The sequence below is a fragment of the Rhinolophus sinicus genome, linkage group LG03, assembly GCF_036562045.2.
Source record: "Rhinolophus sinicus isolate RSC01 linkage group LG03, ASM3656204v1, whole genome shotgun sequence".
In the NCBI taxonomy this organism is placed as follows: domain Eukaryota; kingdom Metazoa; phylum Chordata; class Mammalia; order Chiroptera; family Rhinolophidae; genus Rhinolophus; species Rhinolophus sinicus.
Genome location: NC_133753.1, coordinates 74,059,301 through 74,074,814, shown reverse-complemented (window position 1 = coordinate 74,074,814; position 15,514 = coordinate 74,059,301). Strand labels below are relative to the sequence as shown.

Below are 15,514 nucleotides of genomic sequence, written 5' to 3'. Positions count from 1 at the left end.
TCTTATAAATCTAATAGTCTATTTCACACTGATAACAATTAACTTGAATTTCATATAAAAAGTCTACTCTTTCACTAAACCCATTTTATTGTTTGATGTCACAATTTACTATTTTATATAGCATATAAATTATTAACAAATTGTTATAAAGCATTAGCAAATTACTGCAGTTATAGTTATTTTAACACTTTTGTCCTTTAACCTTTATACTAAAGTGGTTAATATACCACCATATTACACTATTAGAATATTCTGAATTTGACTATATATTTAGTTACCAGTGTGTTGCATATTTTCATATGATTTCATGTTTTACTATTTATCATCCATTCATTTCAGCTTGAACAACTCCTTTCAGCATTTCTGATAAGGTGCCCTCCCATGAATCCACCTACCAAGGTGGTAGGCAGGTGTTGGTAGGCAGACCCAACATATAGCATCTAGTTGGATAAGCTAGTGAACATTTTGACAACTATGCATACACATCCATCCATGATCACTGAAACTGCTTAAGCTCTAAAAGAGTCCATATCACCTCATTTAGTTATTATCCCCATTAGTATATTATCTTGGCTTCCTTCTAGACTCTGACTTTATATCTCAATTTCATTCATTTTATCTGACCCCCTTGGATCTGACAGCCTGGATTTTTATTGCTTGTTCACAGTTGGCTTTCTTTCCTTTTTGGCCTATTCTGAATTTATTGATTATGTGTTGGTCAGTTTTCCAGCTTATACCCAAGTCTCTTAAGAATTCAGTATTGGTCAACCTCCTCCCATTGACCCATATAGACTATGGGTAGGAAAATTCTACCCTCACCCACTATTGACAGTTGCTGTTTTACAGAATTGCCTCCTCATATTGAGATGGTAGGTATGGTTTTCCAAGATTATGGCCAAATTCATTCACAGTTTCGGCAACTAGAATGGAGGTATAAGAAGAAACAGCATAACTTTTCTGACAAGTGTAGATATTTTAGAAACCTATAATCCAGCAGCTGGAGGAAACTAGCAAAGACAAAGCAATGCTGGTAAAGTGTGTGTATCAGGTAGTGAGAGAAGAGGTGAGATAGGCTGGCTTCTGGAACCTAATCAGAATGGGACCAGAGCAGAATGCTAGTATTGTGAGTTGGATCACACAGCCCTGTGATGGTATAGGTGGTGAAGGTGGTGGTACCTGGGTTCAGGAGTTCTAACATGGAGTCTTCTTATATGAATGGGTCCCTAAGGGAATGTTCTGTGACCCATAGAAAGTATAAAAATTATAGAAGGTGAATGGAACAAGAGCCTAGAAGTTATCACTTGAGTTAGAATTACAAATCAGACAAATAAAAAGCATGGTTCCATATCAAGGCTTAACAAACACTGGATCAGAATTCTTCACTACTTCCTGCCTCTGCCTAAAACCCAGATTATGCGAAGAATGAACAGTGATGTAAATGATAGATTATAAAATCAAAAGACCGAATTATATTAGAATTAAGCTGAGCGGGGTGGTGATGGTAAGTAGATAGATAGCATGGAACAGGTAAATAAGGCAGGGGCTGGTGACACAGACAGATGATGCTTTTTTCTGAAATGAATTGTCAAGAGGTTGGGTAGGTGGGAAAAAAGTTTGAGTGTTGCCTCAAAGCTGGGAGGTGGAAGACAAAGGAGGGTCGGAGATCAATGGTTGCTCTATGACCAAGAAGTGTTTATAAGAAGATGCTGAGTCCAATCTCCTTGTTTTATCATCTTGAGCAGACCACTTATCATCTTATTAGGCCATTGATCATGCAATGAATGCAAAAGGAACTTGGGAACGGAATAAGTTAAAAATCAGAATAGATAAGAGCCAGCCTGTGCAAACTGGAGGCTGATAACTTAAGAGAGCAGACAGAACAGATGCTGAAATCTTACAGAGCAATGACACCCAGTCTTAGAATTGAGGATCCCCAGAGAGTCCCTGAACTATCCTTAGGAATGTTTAGATCCACATACATTCCACGCATTTTCAAATGATAAAATAATGTGCTTACATATAGTCTTTTCAAATGCCTGTAGGTACTAAAAGATTAATCAAATATAAATTAACTCAAAATGTATTGTTTAATTGAATTCTTAGAAGTTTATTTTTATTATGTATGTTCTCAATAATTGCAAATACTAAAATATAATTATCAGATATTGGTCTGAGAAAATGTCTGATGTTAGAAGATAGTCCTCATAGTCACATAGACTGAGAACTACTGCTTTAGAAGACAAGACAGAGGCAATATCACCCCAAAGAGGACACAAATAGAATTCGTGGGGGTGAAGTAAATGCAATGCAGCAAAATAGAGAGAACTCAGCCTCTGTCATTAGTTCAGATCCCCTCTGCACCATTTCCTAGCTGTGGGATCTTGGGCAAATTATTTATCTTTCTATGGCTGTTTCATCAATGTTAAAATGGTTATAGTAATATCCAAATATAGACTGTTGTTGCAAGGATTAATGACAATGTGTGCAAAGAATATGGCACATAATAGCTACTCAATAAAGTATAACCATTATAGCTCAATAAAGTATAACCATTATAGCTATTTTAAAAGAAAAAGTAATTAATACTGAAAAACAAATGAGGTTCAAAATAAGGAAAAGTGAAAAATGCTAAAAAACTGGTCCAAGGAATGTAAACACAGAGTCAAGGTATAGAGAGGTAAGAACTTTACTCCTAGATCTGCCACTAGGGAGGTGAATGTAAATAAATGATTTAAGCTGTGGACTCCAGTTGCTTCCTCAGTAAAATGAAGTAGTTGAACGTGGCTTTAAAATCCTATGATTTTCTTATGGTTACTTTTAGGGAGAATAAGAATGTGAATTCCAGATACAGGAGTTGGTTGAACTGTTGAGTAATTACTGTACATTCTCTCCAGCTTCCTGTTCTCTGAGCCAGCACAACCCGCCTCCTCAAACACACTCTCCACCAAGGTCTCAAAGAACCTAGAAATAGGGACTAAGCCGGCAGCCAGCCAAGTTACAACCAAGAGTTCTCTCCAAGTCAGGTGTGTGGATTCACAATGAGTCTCCCACTCACTACTGGTGATTATTTCCCCATGTTACAATAAGCACCCAACCAAGACCTGTTGCATCTCCTAAATACTATGAACTCATTGTCTCCCAATCACAAACCCCATTCATTCCCACAGTGTTTGCTTGCTTACTTTTCCCCTCCATGTCCTTTCTTCTTCCACACCCACTTCTCGTTAGTTTACAATACATATAACTCTTCCTTACTAATTGCTGTATAAAATAATGCTGTATAATTGTACCATAAAAATAACATCATAAAAATATACCATGATTTGTTCAAGCTCCTACTCACTTATGTGCGTTTATCTGATTCCCAAGTTTTATTTCTATGAGTAATCCCTCCCCCTACGCAAAAAAAAAAAAAAAAAAAAAAAAAAATCAACTTACAGAGTCTTTATGCATGAATGCTTTTATTTCTATAGGATAGAGTACCACTGTATAGTATTTCTGATTGAAAAATGTGTTCTTAATTTTAATTGCTACTCAATTGATTTCCACAAGAGCCTGCAACAATGCATATTTCCACCATTCATATCTGAAAATGTTTTTCTATGATCCTCACCAGTAATAGGTGTTATTCTTTTTTTAATTTTTGCCAATATGATATGAGTGTAAAATAAGTTCTCAATATTACTTTACTTGGATTTCCCTGAAAATTGGGGATAGATGGGGGCTCAACTTATGTTCATATATGTATTTGTGATTTGTATTTGCTCTTCTCTGAAACACCTGTTTATAACTTTTGCTTGTTTTTCTACTGTTTTATTTCTTTGTTATGAATTTTAAGAACTTTTTCTATGTTATAGATGGTCATCATAAACTATGTATACTGGCCATATACTTTAAAAATATTTTCCCCAAATAATGTTTATCTACTGGATTTGCTTTTGCTACACACGAAACTATTTAAATTTTGCATAGTTAAATATGGCGATATTTTATTTTCAAGTTTCATTATTGCCTTTTTATTTTAAAAGTTTTATTTCAAATCCTCTAAATTTCTTGAAATAGTATAACCTTTATTTTTTACCATTTAAATTATAATGTTGCTAAAATTTCTTTGAATATAGTGTGAAATAGGGATTCAAATATGTTTCCTTTCAGATAGTCAGCCATTTGGTTGAATACCATTTATAAACTGAACCATTTTCTTCCCATCAAATTGATTGTCCAGTTTTGTAATATATTAAATTTGCATGATTACTAGAAGGCTAAGCTAATACCATACTGTTTGGTTTTTGTAGTGACTGGAGGCAGTTAGGCTACTGTATTCAGTTCTTCACTCTCTCTTGCCATGCGACCCAGTGAACTGAATATATTTCCCACATCCCACTGATGTTAGGCCTGGCTATGTGGCTTGCTTTGGCCAGCAGAAGGTAGGCAGAAATGACAGTGTACTAGTTTCAAGCCAAGGCCTTTGTCTTCCTGTGAATCACAATGAGAAGAACATGCCCACATCCCACATGATCCAAGAAGAATGTGAAAACAGACCTGAAACAACCTGAAACCTGGATTCAAGCCCAGTCATCACAAAGCCTGAGGAAAAGCCATCCCAGCCAACCTGTAGATACAGTGAGAAGAAGAAACGCTTATTGCTATAAACCACTGAGTTTTATGCCGTTTGTTATACATGATTATAGCAGTAAAATATGATTGCTATAGTATGATTTAATATGTAGTAAGGGAACCCATACCTACTTGTTTTCATGTATTTTAGCTATATATGTATACATTTCCTTGCATAGGAAGTTTAATATCATATATAATCCAAAGGTTAAAGAAAAACAGAATTAAGTTGCTATTATAATTACATCATGTCTTCCCACTTTATTCAGAACTTTTTTTATATCTGTAATGTAATTTTACAATTTTCTTGAAGTGAATTATTTATCACATAGTTTGTCTCTATTAGAAATGGATTATTTCCCCAATTCTATTTCTACCTTGTTATTGCCAGTAAGGATAAAGCTAATAATTTCTGCATATTAACCTTATTTCTAGCTACATTATCAAATTCCTGTATTAAACCTGTTAGTTTTCTTTACTAGAGTATTGAATTTTTAAGGTACCCAATCATATCAGTAGACTAAAACATGATTATATCTCTTTTTCATAGTAATTATTGAAATTTAATTGTATTGTTTATTGTGGTCAATGTAATGCAAAGTCTTGGTAGACAGCATTATGGAAAGCAGCATAATTGCAGCTTGGATGAGGAGCTAAACATACAAATGGAAATGTTATGGAAAATAAAGATATATTAGAATTGAGTGTAAAAGGATTTAGCAGCACTGCAATGCTGGAGTTAAATTGTAGGTACCATTACAGACTAAAAATAAAACAAAACACAAATTTAAAAAAAGGAAAGTGATTTCATTGTCTATCACTAAGTGGTCTATGAGGGGTGTCGTGCGGGAGACCCTGCTCGCTGCGCCATTTGTCGTGCAGGGAGGCCTGCGGGGTCTCTGCTCCCGCTCCCCACACAAGAACGCAGGATATGGTGAGGCCAAAAAGGAACACCCACGGAGCCATAGGTAGGGGAGTCATACCACTATATTCTCTCTGGCGGCACTATACTCTCACTGGAGGCTGGATCCACACTGTCCGCAAACCGCCATCCACACTTGCCAGGCCAGCCGCCATCTTCTTACTAGCCCCCATTCTTTCTCTCTCCTCTCTCTTCTTCTCCCTCCTAGCGTAGCCACAGCAGTTATATTGTGGCCAATGGCTCACTGGTTACAGCTGACGGCCAACTAGCCACAGCTGATGGCCATGCAATCACAGTTGGCCATTTACTACCTGAGCCAGCACCTGTCTATGTGAGGCCGAGAGCCTGGAAACTACTTTCTGGGGCTCTGCCCCCACAAGGGGAGTCATAGTACCAAGCAAAATATCCATGTGGAGCAAGCTGCTTTGCTCCTCTAGCACTTCGATTTTGATCTTTGATAATACTTTTCATTATAAGCAACCTGTTCTTTGGGGCAGAAGAAATATCAAGATGGGCCTGGATAACGTTGTTGCTAGAAAACAAAGATGCTTTTTTAGAATGAACAAATATATTTTTTAAATCTTTATTCAATTTATTTAAACTGAAAAAATAAAATTCACCCATTTCTCGCACTCCCCACTTCTTGTCTCTTTCAACAACCAATCTGTTCTCTGTATCAATGAACTTGGGTTTTTTGTGTTTGGGTTTTTTTTTGTTTTGTGTTTTTTTTTTTTTTCAGAATTCACACATAAGAGAGATCACACAATATTTGTTTTTCTCTGTCTGATGTTCTTTAAATGCCTGGGGTAGTGCTGAAAACACAGAGGAATATCTATAGGGGTTTGCACTAGCCAACTATAACAACATGAGAATCAAAAGGAAAAAAATTCTGGTTGACTGAATGAGGTTGTGTTTGGAAAAGCCATTCATTTATAATGATACTCAAAAAATAAAAATAGAAAAATGTAAAAAAAAAAACTGATAAATTTGTATAATTTTAATGAGAGAGGAATAAAGATCTGTACAGGTCTTCTATTTATGCTATTAAGTATACATATTTATTTGTAGAGAATACATACGCAGTTTCTCTATTCATTCTATGTACACTGAATAGAGAAAACTGGAAATAGATTGAATAATATCAGAGAAATTTACCCCGCCAGACAAACAGGCATGATCTATATGAAGAAAATTTTACATCACTTCTGAGGTATAATATAAAAAATAAACAACTGAAAAAGCATGCCATATTTTTTTCTGGAAGACTCAACATCATAAAAATAATTGTACACCTGAAACCTATGTAACTTTACTAACAATTGCCACCCCAATGAACTTTAATTTTAAAAAATGTATCAATTTTCCCTAATTAGGTCTATAAATTTATTGTGACCTGAATAACAATTAAGGTTGCTTTGTTTGGTTGAAGAAAATTTCTTTAAAAAAATGAAAAAGAAGAATTTTGACAGTATATTACCTAACACATATTAAAACAAACAAAAAAATGTAAGTTCAAAAGTTTAGAAAGTGCTAGAAAAATATGCAAATCATAAAAATACTTCATAAATGATAAGAAGGAACTTCAACTTAGTGGGAAAAATTATTCATTGAACAGTATTGGAAAATGGGTAATAATTTGAAAATTTATAAAGTCTGATCCTAAATGTACTAATTACATTTAAATAAATGTAATAACATTTTTAAAAATTGAAACTGAAATTATAAAATTATTTAAGAACCTTATAAATACTCTGTTTTAAGTTAAAGAAATCCTTTCTCTGCCTGATTTTCTGGGTTTTTTGTTTTTTGGTGGATGCTAAATAATTTTCAGAGTTTTTGTTTTTATTTTGCTTGAGGTCAAAGTCTATTTTTCCACTTTAATATAAATGTGGTGAATGATATTTCTAGATTTTCTTTTCTAAACCTTCCTTCATTTCTGTGATAAATAAAACTTGATCATGGCTCACTAATATTTTAATATACTTTGTTAGTTGTGTCAGGGAAGAAGAAATTTTCCTTTACCCTTCTAGGTTCTTCTGGTCTAAGAATTAAATTGACATGTCACAGATAAACAAGAGAAAATCCAATATAATTTCATACATATGAGGGTTCTGCAAGAATGTGGAGGGCGGGCACAAGGACAAATCAGGCAGTTGAGGCTTATATGCTCTCTGGAGAAAGGAAAAGAGGGTAGTGTTTGGAACTCACAGGGGAGGAAGGCAGTTCACCCGGAGATGGAGAAGCACATGTCTGGTAAACAAATGTTTGCTGTGCCATGCAGACAATGTGACACAGAGTGGACTCTGATCTCTAGGCCCTGCCAGTCTCCCCCACCACTGGCCCATAGTCTTTGTAGATATCTTTGGTGATAATTCTATTCTGGAACAGGCCCTGTATCTACACTCATTTGGGCAATTAAGGGAGAGATAACAAGAAAAACTTTCTGAATCTTCTGTTTCTTAAAAATAAGAAGCCTAAATTAATCCTCATGCCAAAGAGACACATTTTGGGGTGGCAAATTTTGTTCCCTTACAATTGGTTTGCAAATATTTTCCTTGGAACTATTCTATCTATGGTCACAAGTGACATTGGTCTTTGACTTTTGTTTTTTCATACTACGTTTGGTTTACTATCAAAGTTATATTGGTCTAATAAAATAAGTAGCAAAATATATCTTCTTTTTCTATTCTCTGTGAGAATTTGTATAAAATTGGAATAATTTGTCTACTATTTGGTAGAGGGCATCTGTACAACTATCTGGATTTCATTTGCTTTGAATGGAAAATTTTAACTTCTGATTTGATTTATTTAATAGCATTGGGACTCTTCTGGATTACCACTTTACTTTGAGTAAATTTCAGAAAATTGTATTTTTCTATGGGATTGTCAATTTCATCAAATTCTGTTCTCTTCCGTAACTTCTGTGTAACAAACGATCCCAAAACCTAGTGGATTAAAATAACACAATAATTTATTGTGCTCACTAATCTGCAGTTTGGGTAGGGTTTAGTTGGATGGCTTGTTCCTGCTTCCAGGCATTGGCTGAAGGGCCTAACTGAAGCTGAATGGTCTACTTCCAAGATGGCTCACTCACATGGCTGGGAAGCTCTCTGCTTGGGACCTGAGCCGGGGCTGCTGGACTTCATGTGGGTATCTCCACAGAATTGCTTGGATTCAATAAAGCAAGATGGATTGGCTCCAGGCAAGAGTGTTCTAAGAGACAGGAAATGGAAGCTGCCAGTCATCTAAAGTCCAAGTCCAGTAAAGGAGTACACCATCATTCTCCACATTCTATTAGTCAAATTATCATAAAGCCCTTTCAGAATTAAGGACAACAGACATAGATTTCTTGATAGGAATGTCAAGGAATCTTTATTTCATCACAACAATTTACTCATATAAAATTATTCATATAGTTTTATTACTGTTTAAATATCCTGTCTGTAGTAACATTTCAATTTTTCATTTCTATGCTTCTCCTCTCCACTGCTTATTTAGAGTCTTTCCAGTTAATTTTTGTCTCTTTTCATGGAATCAAATTTTAGCGTAGTTGATTCTATTATAGTTTTGCTGTCTATTTCATTCATCATTTTCTTCATTTTTTCATTTCATGTTTTTTTTAAGGTTAATTCTGCCATTGTTGTAACTTTTTTTTTTCTTTTGGATGACCTTTCTTTTGATACAAGCAATTAAGGTGATGTATTTTTCCTTTAAGTAACTGCAGACAAGAGCTATCACAGCAGGCCTGACTTCTTTCCTTCAAAAGGCCTTCTTACAGGCTTGGGTCTTGCTAGGATCTAGCAACCTGGATTTGAGAGGGCTCCTGCCATTGATTGATAAAAGTGACTCACTATACATGGTTTATTCTGAACATCAGTTTCCATTATGGGAGTCTGGATTTTGGGTACTTATCCAGCAAGGGGTACCTATGTGACGAGTCCCCTATAAAAACTCTGGTCATTGGGTCACAGAGATTCCCTGATTGGCAACATTTCATATGTGCTGTCAAACCATCTTTGCAGGGTGAATTAAGCACATCCTGGTGTGATACCACTGAGAAGAGACTCTTGGAAACTTGTTCTTGTTTTCTGCCAAACCCCGCCGCCCCCATGCTTTTTCCATGGTTGGTTGTGTTTGGTATCCTTTTGCTGTAATAAGTAATAGCCATGAATACAACTATATGCTGAGTCCTGTGAGTCTTCCTAGGAAATTATTGAGCCAGAGCATTGTCTTGATGACCTCTAACACAGTAATATTTTAACTTCATCCTAAATATTTTAATATACAGTTTATTCATAATCACTCGTTATTTTCTAATTTCCATTATGTTTTTTTTTTTTTTATTGGACCCATTATTTATTTGGAAAAAGATTTTAAATAGTTATAATCTTTTTTCAAATATTTTTATTATCACTTTCTAAACTAGCTGCATTGTGGTCAGAGAGCTGATATACAATATTAACTCTGATTTTTTTTTGAGACTTGCTTCCAGACCCTAGTACATGTTCAGTTTACATAAATGATGCAAGTGTGCTTGAAAAAGTATATATGGTCAAATCATTATTTGTAGTTATACATATATACATATATATGGGCAAATTATAAAACCTGGATTTCAGGGAAGATAAATTACTTAAAGTCTCTCTTGCTGGATCCATTAGAAAAAAATTGATATTTGCTCTTCTTGGTATTTTCTAGGACTTCCAAGCAGCAAGAATTCTGATACGGGGAAATGGGTACCACCAAAACAATTAGAAGACCTGACAGATCAAAGGTCAAAGAAACTCATTGTAAGTTTTTAAGAAATCGAGGCACTGTAAGAATGACAAAACTGTCCAGATGGTTTTAGCTTCCTGCAACCCTGAGATGGGTGATTCACAGAAGACCCAGGTGCCTGTTCTGATATTGTAACTTATAAGAAATACATATTTGGTCTTCACTCCACTTCCTGATACAGGGCTCCCAAAACATCTGGCATTTCCTAAATGAGTGATAAAGGTGTCTTTTGTTAATCACAACAAGCCCCTTCCAACCATACCTGAATTTATGTTAATGAGGTGACCTCATTATAAATTATAGCTCTAGGGATCATAAAATCTTATCTTTATCCTGTTTAGTCTTTTTATTCATAGATTTGACCCTGTTTAATATTCATACTGAACCCCTGTTCCTATGAGCTCCCTATGAGTTCTATCTTTTAGTAGTTGGCATCAAGTCCCTCACATTTAGTATATCCACTGATAGACTTTATTTCAATATTCTATCTTATTTCAGCTTAGTTTTATTTCTTTTCTTTATGTTTTTGATAGTTTTTTTTTCAAATTATGATTCCTCTTTCCCCTTTATAATTTGTGAGTTCTGTATTTTTTTTCTTTTGACTAGTGTTTATCTTATTTCCAAATTATCATATTCAAACACATATTTTCTATTATTAATAATATACCAGCTATTCAACTATTTCTTCTCAACAAGATGTTCTATTTCCCCCCAGTTTCCCAAACTCATGCCTACAGAACACTGTTATTTTACCACCCACATCCTCCCATGTCCTCCGTTATGCTAAGATAGTTTCATATTTTTAATTTAAGTCTTCCCCCCTTGTAGTATCTGTGACTTAAATATCTCCCATCACTTATTATTCACTTAGAGAGAGGGAGGGAGGGAAGAAAGGTGGAAACGATGGAGGGAGGGAGGGAGGGAGGGAGGGAGAGGGGGGGAGAGGGAGAGAGGGAGAGAGAGAGAGAGAGAGGAGAGAGAGAGAGAGAGAGAGAAAGAGAGAGAGAGAGAGAAATACCCCATGTGTCTTTTTTCATCTTTTCCTATTCTTCATAACTTCTATACTTCATCTTTTCCAATCTTGAGGACTCTGATTTATGTGTTATTTAGTTAGAATATTTTCTTGAGTATTTTTTACCAGACTGTTTTTGTACATAGGTGATATATTCTCCATTCGCAAATACTTTCACCCTTGCAGCTGAGAATTATCTTGGTTGGGTATAGAATTCTCAAGGTTTATATTCATTGATCTAATGTGTTAGTATAATTTCACCTTTTGCTGAGTCCCACTGATGAGGATGAAAAAGTCCAAACCAGTTGAATACTATTTTGTCCTTTTTAACTCATACCTTCCATCATTAAGCTTATGCCTTTCTCTTTATTCTTAGAGTTAGGGATTTTACCAAGGTATATCTATGTGTATCTATATTCTTAATCATCTTGCCTGGAACTTGGCGAGCTATTTCAATCTACATATTCAATTATTATTATTTTTTTATCTCAGGGAAAATTTCTTCTAATAATTATGTAATTATCAACTTCCTTCCATCTGTTCCCCATTTTTTCCCTACCATTGGTATATTAATTATCTCTTTTCTAAGTATCTTATTTTTTCCTACCAGATTTATATTTCTTTGGTCTTTTCTTCTGTTTTAAGTTATTACTTGATTTGTCAGACCACTAATTCAAGTTTCAACAATGACTTCCTCAACTAAATTCTCTAATAATACTTTTTATTATTTATTTATTTTTTTTAATTTCCAGAGGGTTGGTACAGGAGCACATAACACTGTAGGATTTAAAATACATGGCAAACAGTTAGCACTGGAAAGTGTTTTCAGCTAATTCTAAGGTTTAATATTAAAGTTCTATTCCTTGAAAAACTGAAATACTAAGCAAATTAGTAAGGAATGAGCTTGTGCAAGGGATATATGATAAGAAACCAATAATCAAAGTTGGAGTAAAAGTAAGGAAAGCATATTGAAAATTTGGCAGCAATTCTGTCATTAACATAGAGGTCGAAGTTCAAAATCAGATAATCAGGAAGCTCAACTTGTTGCTCTATCTAAAGGACGGACTAGTACTCCATAACTCCATAATGACCGCTCTATTTGCAGAATGAGCATTCAAAGACTCAGGTATAGCTGGAGTCTGAGAATTAAACTAGCCCTGTCTGCTTCTGGAATAAAATTGCTCTCTCAGTCCCACAAACTAATAGATTTAGGGTTTGCAGGGCAGCTGAGCAAGGATGGCTCCCTGTTTATATGGGTCAGGCACAATGGTTGTTTGCAAGCGAGAGGATGGATATGATCCATATTAATAGTGAAGATTACCCTTGCCCAACGATTCCAGAGTCTTTCCTGCACATTGTATGTACAGGAAGTGCAGAGGCTGAAGTAGTCAGAGTGTACTATCTCCATGGATGTCTGGAATAAAATGATGGGTCTAGACTGGAAAGAGAAATTAAAATGATCGTGAGGAAAGTATAGTTCACAGAACTTTTAATGCTGCAGCTACTATTTAATGTGATGGAAAGAAATAAACCACCTCAAGTTAGGAACAGAGCATGAACCTATCCAGAGCAAGAGAGAAATGGCTTGTGTGGGGAAAAAGTTGGTTGGAAAAGCATTTGATAGGTATCATCAATATTAACAGAATTGTCAAGGAGATTGAGTGTACTGAGAAAACCTGCGAAACAATTTGGAAAATAATCAATATCCTAGATATTTAAAGGAATTCTGAAGCTATGAATACCAAGCTAGCAAGCATGTTTTTGCTGAGACAAAACAGGTCAATGTACTCATGGCGTAAAGATGGATTTTTTTCACCCATCTGACAAGTATACGTTTCATGTTTTGTGACCTGTGGCTGCCTCTGGAGCTTTGATCAGTTATGAATGTTATTCCTTCATACACAAGACCTGTGAGGGGGAAAATCCTATATAAATCATTAGGATTACTGCAACGTGCACCTCACAGCTGCATCCAGTTTGTAAATAATTGAAGAAAATTGACTTGACACGGCCTACTTCCCAAGTGAATTCAATATAGGACACATTAAAATAAAATAAAAAGTTAGATCAATGTAGTTCCATCTGGGCTTGTTATCATGTGAAGGCCATCTTGTAATGAAGAATACTCAAGAATGACATATGAAACAATTGTTCCTCAGGTTGATGAGCTCAGTAATGAATCGCTCTGTTATTTCCTTCCAGGACTGATTAAAATAGCACTTGTGTTCCTGAAAATGTTGAAGTGCTTATAAATGAAGCAAGCAGATATCTGGTGAAAAACAAAACCAGGCATGTTCCTACTCCGGTCAGCGTCTTTATGGTAAAACCAAACCTCCTCAGCAAGCTCATGAAAATATTTCTTTTATATTGAAGAATTCTGATTTTGTGAGGGAGCCTCCTCTCCAAGTGGGTTGATTTAAGTTCTGTCTAATGTAACTGGATCAATCTTAAGAATCTGTTTATTTATTATTTATATTATTTGCATCCTCATGAATAGAGCCTGTCTGGGTGTATATCTTACCTAATCACTCATTCACTCAAGAATTACTTGATAAGAACCTACTGTGTGGAAGTTTCAGTCTCAGTGAGTAAAATAAAGTTGAATCTGATCTAGACTGAGAAGGAAGAGCACACAGACATTCAGGAAGATAATTAATAGATGTTACTCACCAAGAACATGGTATATGATGATGCAATTCGTAAGAAAAGTGTAAAGTACTGTAGAAGCTCATTTTTGTTTTCTTTTGTTAACCTGGAGCGAGATTAGAATAAGCTACTTTGAGGATGGGATAGTTGAACCAGACTTTAAAAAAATAAAAAATAAAAAGTTAAGATCTACTTATATAAAAACAGGTAATACAGGGAGAAAACCCAAAGATCAAAGGAATGGAAAAATTAATAATGGTAAAATTACAAAACTTGAAGATACCACAAAGGAACATTTGATTCCATGATGTATAAAATATCTTGAACCAAAATAATCTCCCATCTCTGAACTTTTGTAATATTTGATTAATACTTATGATATATTGCCATATATTTAAATACTTGTATGTCTTTGTGGACCCTTCAGAATAGGAATCATGTATATCTTTGTATTCCCACAGAAAGTGTTTAGGATGTGATTGGACAGCAAAAATGTTTGTCAGGTCAAAATAAATATATGGAAGAGAATGGTCTTAAAAAATAGTGTTTGTGAAACACCTCCTCTCATTGCTTTTTGTTCTTTCTTTCACATCATATTAATAAGATTTGATTTTTGCATCTCTTCATTCTCCTTAGTTTCTTTTATTCATTTTATTACAGTCCTTTAAAATGCACATCTCATTACTTTCTTCAATTTTCATGTGACATGACATCATTTCCTTCATGCCCCTCATTATATTATTTAACGTGCTCATCTCATTACACCTTTCCCATCTTGCATCTCATTACACCCCTTAAACATGCACATCTCATTACACAGTCCTTACATATCTCATTACACGATTCCATTTCTGTATCTCATTGTCATTTCATTTCTGCATCTTATTACATTAAAACATAGTTCCCATTATCTTACATATTTTGAAAATTTATATACTCTCCCTTCCTTCTTTTATGCATCTAATTATACCGCCTCTCTTTTATGTGACCAGCTCATTACACTCTTCCTTTCACCCATCTCATTTCAGCCCTGAAGGATGCCCATCTTACAGGACACTTCCTGAGACAGCTCATTAAACCATCTCACGTATTCCACTTCATTACAACTTTTTAACATATATGTCTTATTACATAGAACTCTTCATGAATCTCATTAAAATCTTGGAAAGTACATATCTCACTGCCCTCTTCCATCTTATGCATCCTGTCACTACACCACAAACACACATCTCATTAAAATATTTCTGTTTACTATTTTATAACGTCCCTTTATTATAAACTTCCTACCTGCTAATATTTCATTACTTCACTACATTGTTGTTTTTGTATGGACAACAAGAATGACCACATACCTTCCAAAAAAGGGATTTTCTTAAATAGTGTTTCATATGTCTTTAAATCATTATGTTACTATACTGAGGCTTCTCAAACTTGGTACCCTAGGGATGTTAATAGATAGGGAGTAATAATATGTTAAACTAACTTTGGGTTAAGAAGTTTCTAAGTGTACAAAAGTTAATAAAAATTAACTAATTAAATTA

The 15,514-nt window shown here is 34.8% G+C and overlaps 1 long non-coding RNA gene across 1 annotated transcript in view; it reads left to right on the top strand.

Annotated features, from left to right (window-relative positions):
* Positions 1 to 13,733, top strand: part of LOC109455350 (uncharacterized) — a 108,442-nt gene extending 94,709 nt beyond the window's left edge. The window contains exons 3-4 of the long non-coding RNA XR_012494376.1: positions 10,238 to 10,329; positions 13,530 to 13,733. This is a non-coding gene — a long non-coding RNA (uncharacterized LOC109455350). The remainder of the gene's footprint in view (positions 1 to 10,237; positions 10,330 to 13,529) is intronic.
* The last annotated feature ends 1,781 nt before the right edge of the window (positions 13,734 to 15,514 follow it).